The following is a 24,206-nucleotide window of genomic DNA, read 5'->3' on the forward strand; positions in this document are numbered from 1 at the left end:
CAACTGAGCATGAATTTATATTACTCTTTATATTACTGGGGTAATTTGGAGAGTTCAACACCAATCTTGGTAATGAGGTTAGTTGAATCATGTGGGCCCCATTCCTGCTAAGGAGAAACAATCTGCTCCCAGCAAAGAGATCTTTCATGCTGGAGCCAGAAACTTTACAGGAACCTGATGAGGCTCAGGGGAATTTACAAGTACCAGGATTTTATGTAGGTCCACAGAGCGGTATCATGAGGGATCTGTGGTGCAGAATTTTTTCTTTCAGTTTTATTTAAGAACAACAACTCTGCTATACAATTAGAGACCAGGCCAATTGCAGTAACTCCTTAAAACAATGCATATATTTCCATTTGACTGTATTGGAATTAAGCAATCCAGATTATTTTTATAAATACACATACACAAAAGTAACAAGTTTCTTCTACCATCAGCTGAGTGAATTATAGTAAATTGAGATCTTAAAGATACCCCCCAATTTGCACATGATTTTTCTACTTTTTCATTTTCACCTGAACCATTTTCATTAGTACAAGAGCCTAATGATTTCCTAGGTGTGAAAATTCTTAAAACAATGAATCTGAAAAAATACAAAAGTTTAAAAAATTATAAATCATATAAAAATCTAAATCTTCATTTAGTATTTAACCCTTATGATGATAAAAACACACAACCAAGTGCGGAGAAAATTGTTAGAAGCACTTGCTTTGGGTGATCTGCACAGATTCAAAAGGTATTCCATGCTCTCATGTAATGGATATGCTTATTATCTCAGAATAATAAAAATTTTATAGACTACCACTGCATGACAATGAAGAGTACACATACAACTTTATACATTTTGTTAATATTATTATTGTTTTATATATATACAGAGCTTTCCATCTTCCCATATTCTTTTCAGGTTTAATAGTTACAGTCTCAAAATAATCTTGCAGTTTTCCTAGAAGGTAATATAAAACAATAATATCAAAATCCACTCAAAAATTAGTATTTGACTTCTCAAATGGCGATTAGAAGTTTGAATTTGAATTACTTCATATGCAAATAAGGGGCTTTTTATATGGTATAGGAGCTTGTAATTGATAAGGGCATTTTTAATGAAGTGTTTTAAAGGATGTGGTTTTCTATTAAAAGAGGTCACTTATTACAAGGAGTTGGCAATTCTGTTTCAGCGGCTGGATGCAGAACCTCCCACCAGCTAATTCTCACAGACTTCACTTCCTAGTCCCTGGGGTAGTCACCAACCTGGCCAGCCTGCACATGCCACAAGTAGCCATCCTAGAAATATTATCAAGATGTTATCATGGAAATAAAGCCAAACCACAGGAGAAGGGAGACTCCTCCAGTCCCTCAGAGCCAGCCCTCTAAACTGGATTGTGGCAAGCCTCCAAGGCAGTCCAGTTGCTGGGCAGCATTTGCTGCAGCAAAGCTGCTCTCCATCTCCTTTGGTAAAAAGCAGAGCAGATGGAAATTTCCTGTAGGCTGGTCTTGGCCCAGAGACCACTGTTTGGACGATACTCCTCCACGAATAAGAGCAATCCATTCATTGCAACAAACTGACTGGCCCTACTGTCCTCTTTTACAACACAGCTCGGTCCAATCCCTTCAGTCAGTGATAAAACACAGCGCAATTTCATCGCCTGTGCCTGGGTAGGAACTAAGCCATGAAGGAAAATACGGCCATGTCACGCTAAGCAAAGAAACACATGAGTAACTCTGGCAAGCACCTAAGATAAGGCTTTTCTGAATGACTGAAGGTAATGTTATATTGATGTTATGATAAATTATTACCTACAGACACAGAGCAAGCAGACACACCAGCAGAAGCTGTGCAACCATCCTCTTCAGAGTGGCAGCTGTATGTTCTTAACATCATTGGAAGATAAGAATAGAAAAGAAATCCTTTATACAATTAAAAATGTTATGAACCTGTTGTTTCCTCAAAGTTTCCAAATTTTACTTAGAATGAAAGAAACACTTCAATATATGTAACAACCATGGATTTTCTACAAAATTCAAAGGATTTCTCACTTTCTTTGGTCTTCCCTTGTCTGTCTGGCTACATCATAGCTAAAACACTAGGGAGCTCAAAGCAGAACTCTGTCCTGATTTCTGTTCCCTTTGGAATCACTGGTGTACGTATCTTGTTTGTTACACAGAGGCTGTTAAGACTGCTTTTCAAAACTCCATTCAAGCATGAGTCAAGGTTCTGGTCATTGATGTAGCTTTTCTGGTTGTTCCAGTGACAACAAAATGGGTTTGCCAGCTATTCCTGATGAAATGAAAACCTTGGGACAGGATGAAATAGTCCTTTAAAGGCAAAAAGACAAAAGGTGGTCACTATGAATTTATGATATTCCACTATTCATCTGATAGTTGAAGAAGAAAGCTAGGAAAGGGAAGGGAAATGTTCTATATTATGTTTAGGACACAGGAATCTTTGTTGAGCTTTGCCTAAAGTTTTCTCACAGGGCTTTGCAAAATGCAGTGCCACCTACCACATGAAGAAAAGGTGCACTCTCAATCACCATATGCAGCCAGTGTTGCAGCTCCATTTTCTGCAGTGCTTCCCTACAGAAAACCTCCTGGGTGAGCAAACTTTCCCTGGAAAGGCTCCTCAATGGCCCTTTCCAGCAAGCAGAGTACATAGGGAATATTCAGTAGGTATTTTCTGTTCAAGTGCATGATATCAACAGAGACAGAGTGTGACAAGCCTTGTCTGGATGAAAAGTTAGGGCTCTCCTCAAAGGCTCCCCAGGCAACCTAAAGCATATTTAAACCAACCCAAGAGTGTACAGGAACAGAAGAGGAACTCTTTCTTATCCTTTTGTGCTCATGCTTTTCTGTCACACTAAGTGCATGAGTAGAGTCAAAGGCAGGATGGGTGAATTAACTCAGAAAAAAGCTGTCCAAAAAAGCTGAGCAATCAGTCCTCAAAAAATTAATGATAAAAGACTTTGAATAAAGCCAATTTGTAATGGAATGTAAGAAGGGAAGTCCCTAAAGAGAAAAACTGTCTACCAGCTCTGCAGCAGGTTTTGCTGCCCCATGCAGTTTACCGTGGCAAGATGCCAACTTGGCAAGACTCACTCTTCTCCAAGGAGCCTGGCAGGGTGCCAGCCACACTCACAGGTCTCATTGCTGCTGCCAAGCTCAAGGGGCAACTGAAGACCCTCTTCTGTGAATCTGCAGATCTGGTTATGACTGGGGATATTTGTGTTTCAAAATGTTCTTAACCAAGTCAAGCTCCCTCTGTGTTTATACAGTGACTGAACAGGCGAAACAGAATACTTAACCCAGCTAGAGAAATGAGCCACAGATTGTTAATTATATGGCTATTTGCACTTTGACTGGAAGAGGAAGTAAGCTGGTTATAACTACTTTGGGCTTTACTCCTGTAACTGCATTGAAACCACATTTATGACAGCTGAAACTATGCAATTTTATATAAATGTAGGCACTTCCTGTTTTTGAAACAAGCTGTGGTCTGCTTGCCCTTACCTCACAGTAACGTCACTGGAACCAGAATGTATTAAATGTGCTCAGTTTTACTGACTTTATGATCTCATTTTGCTAATTATCTTTAAATGTGTAGATAAAATGCATATTTTGGACTACTGGTGACAAGCATATCTATTCCTAGAACCTAGCTGTACTCTTTAGGCATTAGGAAACACATGTTTTTCATGTGTGAGACTGAAATGCCCAGCTATCACCACAGTGTGCTCAGTCCCTGGTGAGTGGTCATGGTCACTCTCAGATGAGGAGGCAGGTGCGTCACACTCCCCTGGCAGGCAGGCTGCACTCTGAACTACACATGCAGGGAGACCTAACTTTTTCCATTCAATATGCAGTATTTCAAGTAATTTGTAATAGCAGCATTATTATTTTACATAGTGTCGTGTGCATTCTTCATTGTGGCAAGTATATGTTTAATTTTATAGACACACTGAGTGTGGGGAGTAACCATGGCCTTACTGGTATAAATTGAAGAAAATCACAATTTGAGGAGAAGATAATTTTGAAAATATTATTTAACAACCCTAATAGGCAGGACCATGTTTCCTCTCCTTTCCTCTCATTTTTCTTATTTATGTTAATTGGAACTCACAAACCAAACTTCTGCAATGAGTACAATTACGTAAATCAGCACTCTTGCTTTTCCAGTACAATCATTTTCCTACAAGATTACAGAAGGAAGACTGATCCTACTGTTCAACTGGAAAGCAAATGGATATCCAGTAATTCCTGATGAGAAAATGTGATAATTCTTACCAAAAAACCCACACACTCCCACTTAATTTACAGTGTATTCCTTCAGATTTAGTTCAGGACATACTGCTTGAGAGTCAGGTATCCCTATAAATCCAAGATATTTACACCCAAGATAGCCAAAATCCTTAACAAAGAGAAGGGGCAGCATTTCCACCACCTTTGTTTTGCTCTCCAAAACCACAGTCTCTTATTTCAGACTATTAGACTCCACCCTTTAGCTTTAAGAACTCACCAGCTTCACAGGGCTAAGAGTGAACAATTACAGACCTCTTAGACTCACACTGTAAGAAGGTTAAATAAAAATTCAGTTTAAAAGTCCTAGTGCAAAAACCTTCAACTAGAGGAAACACTAAAGCTAAAATTTCAAATTCAATTACACCTGATTGATTGGTTTCTTTCTACTTAACTTTAAAAGTAAAGACAGTACAAAGTCAAGCTCAGGCATTTCTTGAAAACACTTCCCTTGGTTGCCTTCTCATTCAAGGCATGGTTTTGAAAGCAACTTACAACTACAAGAGGCTGGTCCTGCCATTCCTCTCTTCCAGGCCATCTTCAGCAGAGACATTTGTCCAACGGAAGTTCAAAGAGATCAAGAGCCAGCCAAGTGACTCAACCAAAAATGCAGCGAGCTGACCTCTGGTTTGGCTCCCTGAGCCAGCTCAGCCCAGAGCTGTGGCTGCAGCGGCGCTGGCACAAGGGAGAGGGGGTGACACCTCAGCACAGAGGGTGCAAGCCACACTTCTGGAAGCCCTTACACCAACACTAGCTGCCATGATGCCACATTTGTGGCATCTCCACAAACACTGGCCCCACATTCAGTCCCTAACCTCCAAACAAGAGAGGACACAAAAATCCAATTCATGGTATCCCTTTAGAGCTGCCCAGATTAAAGAGACTCACTGAACTACAGAGTCTCCACTCATCTTCTGACTTTTTTTTTGACTGAAGCCTACTGTTTCTACATAGAAGTGCTCAAGTCCAGATCTTTTCAAACTTATTTCCCAAAGTAATGTGAGCATTTCTAATAAGGAAAAGAAAAAAAGGACTTAATGAAGGCAACCCAGATTAGCTAAATGACACATCATAATGGAACAATTCTGCTGTTAAAGACCATGCAGATGTTACGACGGAGGCAAAGAAAGCCTTTCTTTAGCTACAGCACAGCTGCTGCATACAACTTCAAAAAGACTTGGCACAGGATTTCAGCCACAAAACTTTCCCCTCACTTTATTTCATGAACATCAACTGCAGCTTCAGTGAGCTGCACCAAGGACAAAACCGACACATGGGGAGTTTGCAACATCTTAGCAGCAGTGGGGCAGCTTTTTGCAGTCCTCACATGCACACTCAGAAAAATTGACTATACATCTCCATTCCTCCTCAGCCCAGCAATCCCTCAAAAACAGTGACATCCCATGCTGCTGTCCCTCCTATTTATGCCACCATTATCTTCTACTTTAAAGAAGACAAACAAATCACTACATACTGAACAAATATTAAAGCTTAAAAACCAGCTGTAATAAACAGATCATTTACTTTACTTTTTAGGTAACATTAGAAGGTATTATCAACTTCCATTCACATCCCTCATACACTAAGCTACTCTGAATAGACACACTGACCACAAAGCTGAAAATGTCATAGCTTACAATCACATTGAATGCACATGCTTAATGCCAGTCTTGTATTTTCCATGTAATATATGTACCACAAAGAAAGTATATATTCACTGTCTAAATTCAAAGTTTAGCTTTCCCCTTCAAATACATCAAAGTATCAGAGCCATTTATAGGTAGTACATAGGAAGAACTTGCATTGATTTTGTAATATTTAACAGTAAAGCACACAAAAGTTAACATGATCTGCATTACATTTGTGATTTCCTTTCAGTGATGGTAGTGTTAGAAGATGTACATGAGAATTTAAACTGCTTTAAGACGCATGTATGTCTATGAGATTAAATTAAAACATTTCTGACTCATGGGAGCAAAATCTTGGAAAAACTTTATTTAATTTCCCCCTTTTTTCTTTTATTATTCATATTACATCAGCTTGTTGACTCTGTGACATTCTTAGGCATCTACCATATAGAAGTCATAAACTGCTTTGTCACCTACAATACTTTTCCCACAACTGCAAAGCTACAAAGAATTAGTCCAAATGAGAAAACAGCAATAGGAGCAACTAAAACACTATTAATATTTAAACTTCATAAGTAAAACAGACTAGAAAAAAATGCAGAAATAAAGAAATATAAATAGAAATGCACTGGAAGAGGATTTTTTCTAAAAACTGCTCAACTACTTCACCACTTAGAACTTGATACAAAGCTGGAAACCCACAACTTTAAAGACTATTAGTAATATTGATTAAAAACAGTGAAGAAAACTCATTAAACCAAAGGCAAATCTTGAAATACTAGAAACATGAACCACAGTATTACTGTATTCATAAAAACAAAACATTTCAACATGACCTACTTTAATAATAGTAAAAAAAGTAAAGAATATGGGCTCTAACCCCGACTCTACTGATCTTATAAAACACCATCTACTTTTCAGAATTAGCAACAGACTCATGAAATTGAACCAATTTGTTCAACAGATGTTTCAGTAGACTCAGGGAAATTTTACTTTTCTATTGTAGAACTAGAGTGAGCTGAGTAAAATTCCACTCTTATTAGCAGCAATCGAAGTATATTAGCTCATAATTAGCTGCCATTTCCATTCCCTCTTTCTTTGACATAACAGAAAACATTTTCCACACCGGATTAGCTGTGACACTGAAATAAAAGTAGGCGCATTGATGAAAACAAGTCAGCCTCCTCCTCTCCCCTCCCGCCCCTGTTTTATGGGATACGCAGAACGGCAGAGTTTTTATTTTCCTTGGCGTTCCTCTCTCACATTAGCTGATAATCTGCCCGTGTAGCTGTGCCAGTGCCTGCCCTGCAGGCCCACAACACCCCTGCTGTTCCAGTCCCGTGCTTTCCTCCAGTGGGCTCTGCGAATGGTGCGATCCTTTCATAATGTGTGCTATTGCATCAGTCTAATTGCAACATAATTCTCAATGCTCTAGGTAAAGCAAATAATTTCATTTTTAACTTCTGCTCATAAAATGTAGACTGCTTCCCTGCCGCCCCCACCACGTTTTTTGTTTATTTTCAAAGATTTAAAGAAAGACTTGCACACTGCATAGCAGTAGTCAAACAAAAATACCTCATGTTTTCTTAGAAAGCAGCACTTAAAAATATTGCTCAACACCTAAAGCATTAGTGCAGCTTTTCACAGAGCTGTATGTAGCAGATCCCCTGTGAGCAGGCTGGAAGGGGAATGTACATTCTTACTCTGTGTATTTAATATAATATTAAGCCATTATAAAAGCGTCATAGTTTTTTACTCTCTCTCTTCCCTGCAATAGGGAGTAACAGCTTATCTGGCAAACACACTCACTATGTTTCTAGGCACTGAAGACTTGGTTAATTCATAAAATCTGATCTAATGTTAGATATTTTGCATTTAGGTTAGCTAAGTTGAAACAATATTTAGCTTAACCATGCCTTGGCCAAAATTCTCTGTTATCTACTGATTACAGCAGCATTGTAGCTAGCTATGGACATCACACAAACCCCATGCCTGAGGAAATGCAGATGAAATTCTGACTCCAAGCCATTCTGATCGTGGGCATTACAAACACCGTCTGCTTAGTATCTGATACAATAACCAGGCACAAGAGTCATGTGCCTGCAATGAATGATGAATTTATGTGCAATTTTGATTTTATGCACATCTATTATCCGAGCTGACATCACCAAAAAATGCTGTGCTTCTTGCACCCCAAATCATCTGCACGATACAAATGTCTACACTAAAGCTAATCTCTAGATGCAAGCACTCACAGGAGGAAATAGTAGAAGCTAAGTTTCAGAAAACCTAAATGTTGCCATTGTTGCTTTTGTGGCATAGTATACGTCGCAGTTATGTCATACCACTTCCACAGCACCTCTGCACCATTCAAAAAATTACAAAATTACCACTAATCAAAACAATAATCTGTTTAACTCTTGGCATTTGGAGTATGGTCCAATACCTGATTTACTGCACACTACTCAAACTTTTTTTGGAAGACAGAACAAGTGATTTCTTTGTGAATTCAATGGTGCAGCTGAGTGCTCCATCAACATAATGGTTAGTCCTACCCTTACTCTGTTACTCCTAACTTAGAATAACTGTGTTATTCCTAGCTTCCTAACTAAAGCAGTGACAGCTTTAAGGTCAAAATGATTCTCCAGTTCTGAAGACAACTTTGTCTCCAGTTTGGCATAACTCAGACCTAATTTTTTTCACAGCACTTAGCATTACATTGTGCTTTATATAGCACTTTCAAACCTCAGTCCCCGCTGCCTCACCCCCAGTTACCAGTGGTCAGTACTCTTCCAAGTAAGATCCAAAGACCTCAAGTAATCCACAAGAAAGCAAGGCACAAAGTTAGCAAAGACATGAGAAAAGCTAGCATTGAGCAACTTACCTAGCATCACCTAGGAAGTCTGCAGCACAGCCAGGAAGGGAGTCCCGCTCGCCAGGGCAGCATGCAGCTGCACAGAGCACCAGAATGGCTCCTGCCTTCTGCAATCCCCTGCCTCGTCCGCCACGTACGTCCCGACTTCTGCTGGAAGTGAGGCAGGGGTACTCCAGAGAACAGTCTTCTCCAATGCATCAACCAGATTCATTCCCAGAGCAAGTCCATCCTGTGCGTGGAACGGAGCGGGGGTCCTGTGTGGAAAAAAACCAGCACATCAGCATATGATTCAATACAATTAAATTGAGGAGCTTCCTCACAAGGGGCCAAACAAAAGAGATTTGCAAAGATAAGCTCAGTTTTGGCAATCCTTGACTTGGACACTGCCACACAGGAAAGATGTTTGCATTCACCACTTCTAGAAATAAGAAATTCAGACATCAGACACTGCCAAGCTGACACCTACAAAAAACAGCAGTTGGGTTGAAATCTTTAGATGTATTGTGCAGCTTTTGTGGGAAAGTAATAGTAAATTGGTTGCAAATGTGAAATGATTCTCTGCATGGAAATTAGCCATAGGTGATGATTGAAAACATTCTCAAGGAGCTTCTACTGAAATCAAAGACTGTTTACTTAATATTCAAGATCTCTGGACCTTCCAGGACAAACTTCTCTGCCTGTTTTCCTCAAGCCATATCCTCTGGCCCATGTTGATTCAAGCCCTGGTCCTTCTTCATTCCTACCTTCAGCACCCCTACCAAGTGTCTCCTTACTCTGCTCCCCAAGGATTTTCATCTCTCCCAGCTCAGTCACTTCCAGGCTTGGCTAGCAGTGCCAGCCTGTCCCCTTGACTCCCCCTTCTTCCTTCATTCCCTAATATTAACTCTCACTCTCCTGCTGGGACTGCCTCCCCTGTTCACAGTCTAGGGCATTTTGGGGCCAGGACCACACTAGGGTCCCACACATCTCATTGTCCCATGGGTTTGCTTCTGGCTCTCAGGCACCAGGCTACAAATCCAGCCTCTTCCTCCTGTTCCAGGCCACACAGCTCTCACATGTCCAAGACACCATGCAAGATCTGTCATTTCTTTAAAAAGTTACAGTTTGTTTCAATCTGAGAATTTTTCGGTGCTGACAAAGCCGTGACTCGAAATCTGCTCTCCTTCCCCAGTGCCCATCACTAGCGCTTCCCACACGCTAACTCCTAGTCTCTGTTTCAAAGGGAGCGACACAGAGCATTTCCAAAAAAAGATTAGGTTTCTTTGTGTGGTTTGTTTGTGGGTTTTTTTAAAATCTACAATGAGAAACAGCTTTTTCCACACATGCTCACAGATAGCTAAATTATTTTGGCAGCAAAAAGAAATTAAGCTGGAGGCAACTGCTCAGCCCCAAAGGGTAACATTTTGTAACGTTATAAAAAACTCCAAGGAGCATCCTATACTGGGAAGCACCAGGCAGCCTTCCTTACTGCAACTCCTGGCACTTTCAGCCCTTAACAGCTTAACTCATTCAGCTCACTGAAAGAGGAACTGTGCAAATCTTAACACCTGAGTGGTCAAACTGAGAAGGAGAAGCTGTGGGTGGACAGTGCTGGAGTGAACCCCATGCCATGCAAGCCTTGACCAGTTTTGTTGCATGCCTACAAGCAATGTACAAACAGCATCATCAGACGGCACATAGTCCAGCTGGCATGTCTTTGGATGTTTTCATCCTAGAGGTACCAATGACTGCCTGAAAAACTAAACCTGCTCAAAAAATACTTCTAGGCCATGAAGACCTGAAGTAAAATGGGTTAGCTTCATTCCTGATGAAGGTCACACACAGCTAATAGAGATAATTTAAGCAAATCCATTTTACTTTACATTTGCAGTAAATTAGGAGCAGCCCTGTATCAGTTACAAAGGGGAAGGATAACTTCACACAATACTATTGCTAAATGCCACTGCCTGGAGTGGGAATAGTCTTCTTAAATGAAATTCCAGGAAACTTCTTTCCTTTTCTCTATTTAGCTACTTAGTTATTTATCTCAGTATGAGAAACAAATGTAGCATGCTGTCAAGTAACATACACAGGAAAGAATATATATAAAAGAAAGGAAAACCTCTCAAAACAGATAACATTCTTTTAGAGCAAAGTCCAATTTACAGATTTTTATACTGAGCTCTTAAGAGCAAACAGGGCAACAATTTCTCGATGGCTCTTGTAAATATTCTGTACAAATAAGGTCCAGAAGAGGAGACCAGGAAAAGATAAAAACATTCACATGCTCACAGACAGATGCTAATTATGACATGGATTAAATGCATTATGACATTTATTTTTCAATAAGAAATAATTATTTCTGAGGAATGACTAGCCATTCCTATGAGATCATATTTAGTCTAGAGACATTTGATGCACCTAACTCTTAACAACTATGGCAAAAGAAGTATGGCACCTACATGCATACTCCTAGAACAATTATGTTAATTCTTATGAAAATAAACAAGAAGCTTCAACATCAGTGTGTAAAACAAAATGAGCATTAAAAGTTTACTAATAAATAATTTTCTTATATTTTGAATTCATTTAGCAATGAAATGGGCTATCAAGCATCTATATTAGCTATAGGTATTTTTTTTTAAAGACCGAATAATTATCTGACCACTAGTTACAATTCAGATGAAAAATATAATTAGGTTGAATGAAACTTCAGTACTTCAATGTACAATCATGGAAACTAAACAAAACTTCTTGCTTAAAAAATGAGAGCAGAATTTCATGCACTATTTCATTTGGCAGAGTATAACATATTTGCTGTCAGCAAAGGACTTTTTTCAGTGAAGAAAAAGGAAAGTATCTCAATTCATACAGCATTGCCCAAGTGATTAGAAGTATCAGCCACTGGTAGTTGTCTCTCAACTGTAAGCAACTGCAATGGATTTTGTTCCTACGGACCACTATATTGTATTCCTAAAAACTCATCTGAAATCCAGCAGACCTCCAAAAAAGCTATGTGTTTGTTTAACATAAGCTAACCTAATTATTTTGTCATCAAAATCAATACTTATGGGCTAAAACACTACTTCAAGTAGGAGAGCTTTAATGTAAAACAAATCATAAAACACTGATAATGGATATGCTTGAAAAGGCTCTAGGATTGCATGTATTTATATAAGATTTGTGAATATATAAACACTTGGTTATATACGTCAAGAAAAAGGTGAGGCTCAGTGCAGTGAACTAAACATCTGAAGACTAAGCTTCTAGAACAGTGTATTCCTGCAAGGACTAAAGACAGCTGGCTGAAGTGTACCAAATATCTTCCCAAACAGCAAAGACTCATCCAAGACCATAAATTCATTGTTTCTATTTTTTCTATTTTTTAAGTAGTTTCCAGCATTTTTGAAATACAATATTCCCCGAAAACCTTCAACAGCTTTTTATTGATAATACCATTATCACAAAAGCCACACTACAATGCAAACAGTGTGTTTGCTATGATCAACAACACTGGCATCATTTGGTGAGGGATTCTTCCCTATATGAATAAAACAAATTCTGTTATTAAGTCTGTTAGGGAAGCTGTTCTTTAAGTCATCATAAGGAACATAATTTCCTCCAATACTAGAACTTTCAATCATCAAAAATCCTCAAATCATGACTCCTTTTTAATTTCAAGAAATACCTCAAAGAATTCTATACGCCTATATAACTATAAAATCCTATATACTAGCACCAACACAGAAACTACTTCATGCATTGATCAACATGTATAGTGTAGTTTACTCTTTCATTTCAATCTGTTCAAATAAGATGACACAATGACTTCAGTATAAAACATTATGGTTCTTATGCAAATTAACAGACTCCCAACATTAAGGTTACTGCTCCACTGTTACATTGCACACAGCTGCTCACAGCCTGCCTTCACACTGAAAAGTAGATTAAAACGGAATAATAAACTCCTACCTGTATTCCATTGATTTTATTGACTTGGTGCATATTATTAAAAAAAAAAAAAAGTTAGTTACAGATACTGACATCAGCACCTATAGCTTCCAACTACTTTGGCACTGCATCCCCTAGTTTTGTGTGCAACTGTCATATGAAACAAAGCCCTTGCCTTGGTGCCATGGTTAGAGAAAAAAGGGCTGGAGTTTCTAACATTGTTTAATTCCATACCACCCATGTCATGGCAGGGGCATGGTTCCAGTACGAGGAAGCTGAGGCTGGAAGCAGAAGCCATCTTTTGCCAGGCTCCAGGGAGGGTGTGTGCAGCTTTCGGAGCCAGCTTGGTGGGCCTTGTCCCTTTCTGCCACTTGCCCCTTCCCCTTTCTTCTGAACCACAGCATTTCTGGTTTGGTGCTGAAAGACAGTGCCAGCAAGCCCAAGATGCCACTCCAAGAAAAAAGAAAATGGAGCCCACTGGAGCCACGTGGACCCCAAGCCACAGCCATGGTGAACACAGCAGCTGCTGGAGCTCCAGCTGGAGCCCCAGATGTGGCCACAACCACTGAGCGCTCCAGTCCCACTCCCACAGTCAGGCCAAGAGGAAGCCTCCCCTAACCTGTTTCAAGGCCCTGTAACATCCCACCAGGTTTTGTCTTGTTTTTCCACTGTTTTCCAGCTGGGGCGGGGGCGGGGGGGGAAGTTAGGCCAGGAGCATCCCTGACACACTGCCTTGTTTTCCCATACACCACATGGCTCAGCGTGGGGCCAGTCGCCATCCTGCCTTTGTCTGGGAAACCACACTGGGCACTGTCTTCAGGAAGTGTTTTGGTTTGTCCAGTGGTAAATACCCTTCTGTGGGTAAAATACTCACTTTATTACATTATTTTATTACCATTGCTGTGGTTATTGCAATTTTTCAGTAAATTGTGATTCCATCTTACAATCTCTCCTAGTGTTTCCTCCACTATCAGAACAGAGCAGGGAAAAGGGGGCAGCTTGAGTGGCTTTAATTTTCCCACTAGGTTTTAAACTGGCACACTTGGAAACCAAGTCAAGCAGAATAAGCACCCACAACACCAACCCTCTACTATTAACCCCAGCCCTAGCACCACTGCGAGTTCAAGGTATTTCAGTTTCAGTCAAATACCTTTAAGGTCAAATGACTTCCATTCTTTAGCCATTATTGAGGGAAACATCAGATGCCAAGAGAGTCAATGTGTCATAGCACTGTGGACATCAGCTCATGCCCCCACAGACTTTTTCTTGGGATCTGCAGCAATTTCCAGCACCTCAAGCACTGTTCTGACTGACTAAAGCTTGGTTATGTCATAGGCACTTCTTTGAGACCAACATTTAAGCTCACCTCACTTCACGTACTCTACAAGAGAATTTGTTTTCCTTAGTCTATGAAAAACAGCGCCAAAATAGCTACAAAGCAAATATAAAGAAGTATATAGTAGTATGTAATCCATATGCTATCTACTAAAATAAATCTACTTACAGTCTGTTGTTTTCAAAACAATACACCTGAGTCTCAGATTTGTGAATATCAGAAGTTATATACTAATGTGTGATTTAACTTATTTTTAAAGTAAATCAGAGTTATAAAAGCAAAACTGAGTAACAGAACAGATACAAGGGTATCTTGCATAGAAAGCTAACAAAAAGTCCTTAGAATAAATGCATATACACCTGTAGTATTCTCTGGCCACTGAGGTGGCTCTTAGGATATATCTCAGTGAAGATGACTCCTGGCACACATTTGGCTTTAGTCCTGTACCAAAGCATATCTTTTAAAGTTATCTCTCTCTTATTACTGTGGCTTGGAGCAGAAATACACTGTGACCATTTATTTTTGCGAGCAAAACCCCATTTTTGCTACAGGGCTTTATGACTATTATAAAACTATGGTTTAGTTTTCACCAAGGTAATTTTCAGAAATTCAAAACTACATTATATAATTCATACATTTTCCAGAGACTGAAGGAAGTTCTCCACAGAACAGAGAATAAAAAATAGGAGAACTGAGAAATATTATTGCTCCTAAACATATAAAAATCCATGTTATGCATATGCTCCTTAACAAAATAATGAACGTTAAACTCTGGTAAACTCTATTATACTGTTTGCACCTAATTTATTAAATTCTTTGAATAAAATGTCCTTTTTTACAATACCCTGCTATTCCAACAGTGTGCTTAGCTACAGAAATTGTAGGTTTTGAGCCTCAAATCCATGATGAGAAGGAGCAGAGAATATTTTCTAACAGATACTGTGTAAGGAAATGTGAGTTTGGTGCCTCAGTGCTTGACAGCTTTGATTTAATATGCTGATTTCTCCTCTACTGCCTGGGCTACGTTTGAAAAACTTAATAATCTCCTTTTTGAGATCTCTTATTTGAACCCAGAAATTGTTCCTCTCATGGAAAACACCCCAACCACCATCACATTATTCTCAAAAGAAATGCTTGAAGTGTGCTGTCACACCAGAGCACTGAGCCAACCGAACAGCTAACTATTAAAAAGTTCCTTGCTCCTGTCCCTTTCCTTGCATTCATCCTATGCTGCTCGGTTTATCCTGCCATGCCAAACCTTCTCAGTCACTTGTTGATGCTTCTCCCCTGTGCATAGATTAACCCTTCTAGCCCAAAGACTAGGAATCAGGTATGTTCACTGCCAGGTGAGTACATTTGATTAAGCTAGACCAGCCCTCTGAAACCTGATGACTATTGCCATCTCCTGTCTCTTTCCTACTGAGGTTGAAGAATCTCTGAATACTCCAAACAGCAGTTTCCAACATGTAATGCATGGTTGATAGCTTCAATAACTGTTCTATAGCTGATCTGGCAAAACTGTATCATACACCAGAATTATAAATGCCTAAATTTCACAAAGTTATAGCAGTAGCCAGTGAGAAAATGTAGTAATGGGAAAACATCCTCAAAAAATTAGGGAAGCACTTTGCAGTAAAGCTTGTCTGTCCCGGGTCCTTGCACAAGAACTGAAGAAAGCCCTCAGTGCATTAATCTGCCCCACTCATAATCTATGGTTTCGGTGGCACTTCTCTCACCTTCAGCCACTGTGGCTGGATACCAGGGACACCTCACACTTACCACACTTCAAACTGAACAGTGCAGCAGTTACAGAAGTTTTTTGTAACTTTTTCAGCAAAGAGGGAAGAAAAATCAACACAAACTTAAGTATTTTGGTTCAAATTGTGCTGCCTGACTTGACTTTTTTTAAAATTTCTTGCCAAGCATGGGGTTTTTTCGCCCCTTTAAGCCAAGTCACCATTACCTCACTATGAAACCCACGGAAAGGAACAGCTTCTCTATCACAATCTCCCCAAATATGAAATGGTTTTAATACTTCCCTCCAGTGACAGTTACAACATGGAAACAGAAAGTTATTATGTATTACTCCTATGAATTTCTGAGTCACAGAAAAATGTACAGCATTTAAATACAAATTTCAAATGAGAGAAATCTACTCAATTTACTAAAAATTATACTATGCATATGCATTTATGTAGATATACACACATTATATATAAAAATATAAAACATACATAACACATATATATCATTTCTAATTTCTAAAAAAACTGCCCCAAAAATGCTACTTAATTCTTTTAAAAATCAAACCCGTTCCACTGTTATGACTAAATTTGGTGAGTCATTTTCTTCTTTTGTTCCAGGATTTTTTTGCAGATATCCCCTGAAATAAGGAAACTGCTTTTGTTCCTGCTGAATACAAATGCAATAAGTTGCATCTCTCAAAAGAGAGAGAATATTTTAATTGTTCCAGGTGTTCATTAAGTGCAAATAGGATCAAGTGGAAAAGCTGCTATACCTACAGCTCAGTGCAACTGCAGTCCCCAGCTTTCACCAAGTCAAAGTAATGTTCTCATGCAAGGTAGGGTGCAAACAAATTCTGACTACACTTAAATTAAAGGAGGTAAAGAGAGCTTCACGCTTTGCTACAATGATTGGTCACGGTCACTGCACCTATTCAGAGCACCCTGAACACCCCCATGCCACGTTCCTTCCTCCTCTGTTTCACAGACTATTGACCTACCTCATCCACTGCTCGAATCACATGAGCACTACTCCTCCCTTCAGCCCCTGTTTGGGAAGCTAAGGGCCATTACTATGATTGCTACCTGACTGGTTTGTAACCAGGCAGGCCAGTTTTACTGCTATCTTAATGACTGCAAATGAGACAACTGAATTTTCCAGTTTTCTGAGTAGCCACTTCAGCAGGGAACATGTGGAAACACTGGTGCACACGCCTGTCCACGGCCCTGCAGACTCCCAGCTCTTGCCCCACATTGGTGGCTGGAACCACTGCACATGCACAGGGCATCTGAGCATGCAAACCAACCACCTTTAGATGCAAACTATTTTTTTCCTTTAAAAAGTGCCCAGACGGCATGCCTAACTCTATTTCTCCTCTTGCATGACAGCAGGACAGTCAGATTCCCTTCTATCAACAGACTGCAAAAGGTTTTGTAAACCATTCTTTGGTAACACCAGGGCTTCCTGCCTCACATTCCTTCCACTTCCACTTTCACCCCACTTCCCATACACCCCAAATCCTCATTCCCATCTATATTCCTCCTGTTCCTGGAGCTAGTTCTTTCAGAGTGCCAACTTTTTGAGCTGCACTAGGAGGATGGGCAGAGAAGGAGTTGGGGATATTATGCTGGAAGGTGTTAACGGCCACCATCAAATGGTTCTTTCATCTCCAGGCAATTACAGAGCTGGGCCTGCTAACCAGATGCAAGGGGCACCCTCTTTCCCTCATGTCTTCCTCCTGCATCCCAGACAGACAGAAGTACCATCAACTTGAGTCCGAGGCCCTATAAACCAATTAGAGGTTTATTTTGAATTTAAAAAGAAGAAAAGGACTGTTTTCTTTTATAGATGTCAGGAAGTTTGCAAACCAACAGTGCAACTCTGAAAGAGACTCTTGTAACAGCTCCTGTCTGCTTAAGAGGTGGCTGAAAATATGCAATTTGATTGCTGAAATTTAACAACATTTGAAATTCTCAGAAATTCTTATCACAATCGTACACATAAAAAAGAGAATTTTTAAAAGCTTCCGATACTAGATGAAGAGCATGTAAGATTGGTTAGGTGCTTTCTACTAATTAGTACTGCTTTTATTATACAGGGCAAGAAAATGACAATTTTTTTTCCTAAACTGGCAGTGAACAGACAATTCAATAAGCTGCGTTTTTGTTTTCTGTGACAGGGCAGTGGAAAAATCTCTTTCATTTATTAGGTCTGTGGAGACCAAAACTGGCTGGGTGTCAAACCTGCTTTGTAAAAGCCCAGATCCATTCAGCCATGTGTAGATTCCATAATTCTTTATGACCTGTTCTCAGTATCAGCTTCACAAAAGATGAAACTTTGGTGTCTTCCAGCAAGTGTTAGTGCAACCCTTTATAAAAGGAAGCAAAAACCTGAACTGACAGTTCAACACAGAAAGGGGAAAAAAAAAACCCTAATGGCAGTGCCAAATTAAATTCTTTTCAGATTTCTTTTTTCTTTTTTTTTTTTTTCCAGATGAGCTTTGCATAAAGATATAAAATGAGGTCTCCTACAAAGGTGGAGAAGCAAACTGCATAAATATGTAAATTTTACTAGCTCATTGCTCCATGCCCCATTGCATGCACCTATGATTAAGCGACAGTTTCAACACCTCACTAGAGATTGCAGAGTATCCAGAATTTATCATGGGGACAGACAGGGCAAGGCCTTAAGCTGAATGGTCTGATGGCAAATGGAGATAGTAAAACAAACTTTTTTTTAGGAGGATGGGGTTTTCAAGATAGAAGAAAACTAGGAGGGTGGAATGATTGACTTGCTTTTAACTACAAGAATGGCTAGATAGCTTTGATGAACTGAATAAAATGTGCTGCCTGGTTAAAAAACTACTTCTCACATTGATTCAGGTGCACACTATATCATATCCAGGGAAAAATATTAAACTTCAATTTTCAGTGAACACACCCAACATCACATTCTTACATTTTTTATAGCAGAAGTTTATGAATAACAGCACTCGTAAAACTTTTTCATCTCAGACTGTGAAACTAAAATAACTAATTCGTTATTTTATTCAACAGAAATATTCTTGGCTATGCTAAGATTCCTCTGTATCTGTCTATACTGACAGCATTTGCTCGAGTTGTCCCATTTTTTTGGCAATGCATTTTTATCTATTGCATTCTTTAAGGTAAAAAGAACTGCAAACTATCACAAATGTTTCCCACATTATTAAGTACTGTAAATAATCATTTTACCATTAAACCAAGAAATTCTTGTGAAACCTGCAATATGCTTCACATATGCTAGAAGTCTAGTGTCCTCATTCCATACTCAGTTTGTAATCTTGCATCTGACACGTATGTAAACATTAGTAGTCTTAACAACACCTTTCCATGCAAGCTACATGTATTTATCCCGACAGATAAACATGCACACATGCATGTGATTTTCTTCCAAGTTTAATAAAATCTGCAGGGTCTTTAGGTCACCAGAAAGTACGTGTGATTTTTATCACCACCACATAAACAGCCTTCTTTAATACTCCTCTCTTCAGTATGCAGTCTGCAGATCACAGGAGCATAGAGACTCTGAACTTAAGTTTCATTTTCACAAGAGCACAGGGAATGTTACAAAGCACCATTTTACAGAGAAGGGAATCTGTGCTCCTCACACACAGGTTTGCCACAATTCAAACTTCAGCCGTAATTTGCTGATGGTTTTAGGGTAAGGAGTAAAAATTTTAGAAGTAAACAAATGCAGCATTCATGAATACAACATAGAAACAATTTAGAACTGCTTTAGGAGTACAATGCTCAAACATGGCTCATTTAACATTTTAGAAATCTGCTGCAAAACATTAAAACTCTATCCTAATCTTTGTTCCTCACTTGAAGCAAAACAGCCTTGTGTTGTCTCTAAAAATAGGGAGGGAGTAGTGGGGGATGGGAAGGGGAGCAAATAAGAGGATAAATGGGAGCAAAAACTGGTACACCATACTGGCAGTAATTTTAAAAAGACTAGTGACTGGTATTCTTAATACTATGGCTTTCCTAACAAAGTCAAGCACTTTCTCAATTACCAAATAAAAAAGGTCATCCTGTACTTCTTATTTTGTACATGCACATGCAAAGGAAAAAAGGAAAAGTTCTGTTTCATCTATTACCAAAACCATCATTCTGCAGTCAACACTTTTAATGAAATACAGGCCAAAGGATTAGTCAGAACAGATTCATGGAAAACAAAGGAAATCTGTATGAAAATACAAGTCCACCACATAACTAAACCCAAAAGAGAATCCTGCTTAAGTACCTCCAAATATTGCCCCTACAAAGTTCCCTGCAAGGGCTTCCACTCACCTTACCTTCACAACAATTAGCAGCAACTGTACTAGCCACTGTCCTGAAGATGAGAAAGTATACTGATACCATCACTAAAGCCCTGACTTAAGTATACTAAGTATCAAATGTGTCAGTAATATAGTCCATGTGTGTTAGAAGTCTTAAGAAAATCCTTTTCTTCAGGAAAGGAGCAGTCAGGGATCTGGCAGCAAAGGCTATGGGTGATGGTACAGGGAAGGCAGTTGCTGCAGAGCTATCGACCAGCTGGAAAGAGAAGTTATTTCAAAGCTACAGCGTCACAAACAAGATAAGAAAGTCAAGTAATTGTGTCTGTCACAGGAAAACTTGTGATGAGCCGGAGGATGGGCATGAGCATAGAGCATCACCAACACAGCACCGCAGGCCTGGCCTTGGAGAGGCAGAAGCAGCACAACTCAACACTTTCCATGGCTTAACATCAGGCCCATCTCAGCTGGGGCTTTATGTGAGTAAACATGACTCTAGGAGTTTTTTTCAGAGAGTTATTTTTAAATACCTGACCATATGAGCTTCCTTGGAACAGGAAAAAAGGGGAGGCAAAACTAAACAGTCATTACATATGTATTTAAATATAACATTAAAAAAACCACAAAATATTTAAACTTACTAGAAATGTTCACTTTCATTTTAATTTTAAAGTTGGCAATGGACCTGGACCGAAAAAAGGTTATATTCTGACTGAGTTGAAGCAGCGTGGATTTTCTAAAACCAGTCTTTAAAACATATCATAAGAGGGGAAAAAAACCCCAAACTTGCTCAGAATCTCTCACTTAGAAAAGTGGCAATTTGGGTTTGAGTTCTTACTCAGAGATGTGCTAAAATCACTCAGAACTAGAAGAGCTGAAGTAGGAAAGGCAATAGAAGTAGGTGCACAACAGGAGAATGTGGCTGTACAGAGCTCAGTTAACAACACCCATATTGACACGTTAGGTCAGGTGGTTTGACACAGAGTTTTCCCAAGAAGCATATGCACTAATGCCAAAAAGACACTTGAAAGTCTTTATCTACTTCTGTTTTAAAATATGGACATAAACACATCTAGATCTATGTAAATCATCTTCAAAGATGCAGTGGGATGTTCATGGTCACAGGCAATAAAAATTATCAAGGAAAAGGCTAAGACCCAGAAAGAAAACAATTACATCTAATAGCATATTTTGGAAATACTGATACTGTTTGACTGCTGAAATGTAACAACAGTATTTTCCAACAGGACTCGTTAATATATTTAGAATTAAATCCTGTAACAATACCTAAAATTACAAAGCAAACAACTGCTTGCAAACATGCTTTCAGTACACAGAGAGAAGTATCTATTTATCAATCAACCTCAAATCAACTGTCCCCTTCTGTTTACCTGGGATACTTTTACCTGTCACTAGCAATAACGCATGCAAAAATTTGCATAGTTCTGTGGTTAATTATCCATTGCTGAAGTCCTCAGCAAAATTATTTGTCAAACAAAATGTTATGACAATGAAATAGCAGAATTTGACAATGGAACAGTAAAATTTAAATATTAAAATTATATTACCTTATCTCCATATATGACAGTGATTAATAGCCATTGAAGGAATGGGACCTTTTCCTGGCATGTCTTTCACGGTTACTTAATTGCTTACTCCCTCATATTCCCTTAGTTTTCTAAGTTTGGACTTTTATATCATTAGAAGAAACTGATTTTTTTATTTCAAGGAAAGTACACTCACCCCACATCTCAAGAGTGGAAAACACAGACAGCTAAGCTGTTTCTCAAGTAATAAACTCCCACAAAAACCCCCCTCAAGCCAACTCCCTTTCCCCTAAACCCACCAAGAGAAGGAAAACACCACAAAGAGCCAACCCCAAGTCATACTGGTTAATACTTATGCTTTACTCATTTTAATATTTGGATATTCAATACATTTTCATTTACTATGTGTATCTCTGTATTTCTGGAACAACAAAGCTTCTCTTCACATGGCAAAGCTCTAAAAAAATTCTGCACTATTTGCTCCAGACTGGTTTCCTTTCTGCTACATACACCCCGTAAACTTGAGATGATCTGATAACTTACTTCTGGTTTTGCACAATTACTGCAGCTGATGAAGTTTGTGGTTGTTTATTAGAGAGGGAAGGAAGTGCTACATCGGCTTTAAACCAAAAGGTCTGTGATGCTGTATGAATCTTTCCTACAGTGGCCATTTTCAAATGTTCATTTCATTACAAAGCAGGAATTTCTTTTATGAGCTTCTAGGCTTTCTCTCAAAGCACACAACTTTTAAAAAAATATTAAAAAGCAAAAAAAAGAAAAACAAACCCCCAGAAAGAGCATGAGCACTCATACCACATGTACCACTAATCATCTACAGAGACAGAAGAAACATCTCTATTACATACACATTTGAGTATCAGCAAGTTGTGCACTTACTTGTATTTGCAATATACCTACAGGTCCTAATCACACTCCAGAACCCTTCATTCTAGCCAGTGTTTAGGTTAATGGTTGGACTCCATCCTCTTTGAGGTCTTTCCCAACCCAAATGACTCCTATGATCTAAGGCAATGCAGTTTGGGTTCCCTCACCTCAAAGAGTTGATGAAAGGCTGAAGGCAATGAACTGAAAGGGGAATGAAATGAGACATGTAATATTTACAAGGGAAGATTTGGAGTTCCAACCATAAATTAGCTTTCTTCAGATTTTATTCCTTGGCATTTATAACCAGTTACAAGATAATAGTTTATTTGGCATGAGTGCAGCTGAGTATCTGCAGGAGACTAAAGCCATAAAACCATCTGCAGACACCAAGTGGAAATAAGTGATCCTTGGGCTACTTCTTTCTGCTATTACCTTTGTGTCTTGAAGAGGCACTACTGCTGCCTTTCCATCCATGTAAACCTTTTCAGTGTTCAACAGAGTTAAGTTGTAAAACTGAAAGAGGAAAAAGCACAAAAAACCACTCACAAAATCACTTCTCCCCATCAAAACCAGGTTTCACATGACAGTAAGGGCTCTGATCTCGCTCACTTTGTTTTCCATGTTAGTGTACCCCAAAAACCCCCAAACAACTACAGCACAGGAACAGAAAAATCAAGCTCTTGAGTTAGGACCTAACTGAGCTTGCCTGAGGAAATCAGTTTCCTCACATGGGTGAATTACAATGCATCTAACCACACAAATTCCAACTGTGCTGCCCACTTCACCGCAGTATTCACTGTATTCAATGTTTTGTCTTACTTCCATTGCCCATTGCATGACTGCACGCACCACTTGGTGCAGTATTCAGAAATGTCCAGTATCGAGTATTATTTTCATAAAGGAACTTTCTATGAAGTTCACAAGTAAGCTGACCCGCTTCACTTACAGTATCATTTGTGTTCAGGATCAGCATTATGCTTTCAACATGAGCAACAGGCAGTATCTAAACGGAGGTGATTATTATGGAAACTTAGGCCTTTATTTTCCACAGTACTTAGGAAATACATTCATTTAAATATTCAAACCACGTAATCTCCTGACTCAAAGTACAGTTTCTCCTTGAGAAGACTGAGCACTCAGCATTTTTGCAAATCAGACCAAAGCTAAGCACATGCAATCAAGATGAATACTTGGTGCCAACCTCCAAAAAAAGCTGAATGACATGCAAGCATCACATGGGAAGCTGGTGGCAGAGCCCAGCGCAGAATTCAGTTCTTTACAGTTGCCTCGGTCAGGAAACTATTTTTTGACTGCAATCCTTGCCTAATTCAGCTTTAGGCAGACACCTACCACGAAAACTTGGTGAAGATGGAAGCAACAGAAAATCAGATTTCATATTCATCTTGAGATCTGTCAGCATATATTATACTAACAGTTTGGTATTAAATATTACCTTCTCCAACTTTTTGCCCATTTTATGTGGGTTGTCAGCTTTACAGGCCACAGCTTTTTATGCATTAAATTTTATTTTTTATACATATATGTATGTTTCTACATATTTATATATCTTATATAAAAATAGGTTTCTATGTTTTATATATCTATAAAAGACTACAGCCAAAATGTTACTGAAATATTAATCAATCAG

General features: G+C 39.0%; 1 protein-coding gene across 7 annotated transcripts in view; it reads right to left on the reverse strand.

Moving 5' to 3' along the window:
- NCOA2 (nuclear receptor coactivator 2) overlaps window positions 1-24,206 on the reverse strand; it is a 189,472-nt gene that overhangs the window by 111,942 nt on the left and 53,324 nt on the right. For all 7 annotated transcript variants that reach the window (XM_069004919.1, XM_069004916.1, XM_069004918.1 and 4 more), the window contains one exon: window positions 8,806-9,050. The gene's annotated coding sequence lies outside the window, so the exon portion shown is untranslated. The remainder of the gene's footprint in view (window positions 1-8,805; window positions 9,051-24,206) is intronic.

Source organism: Aphelocoma coerulescens, chromosome 2 (assembly GCF_041296385.1).
Source record: "Aphelocoma coerulescens isolate FSJ_1873_10779 chromosome 2, UR_Acoe_1.0, whole genome shotgun sequence".
Classification (NCBI taxonomy): domain Eukaryota; kingdom Metazoa; phylum Chordata; class Aves; order Passeriformes; family Corvidae; genus Aphelocoma; species Aphelocoma coerulescens.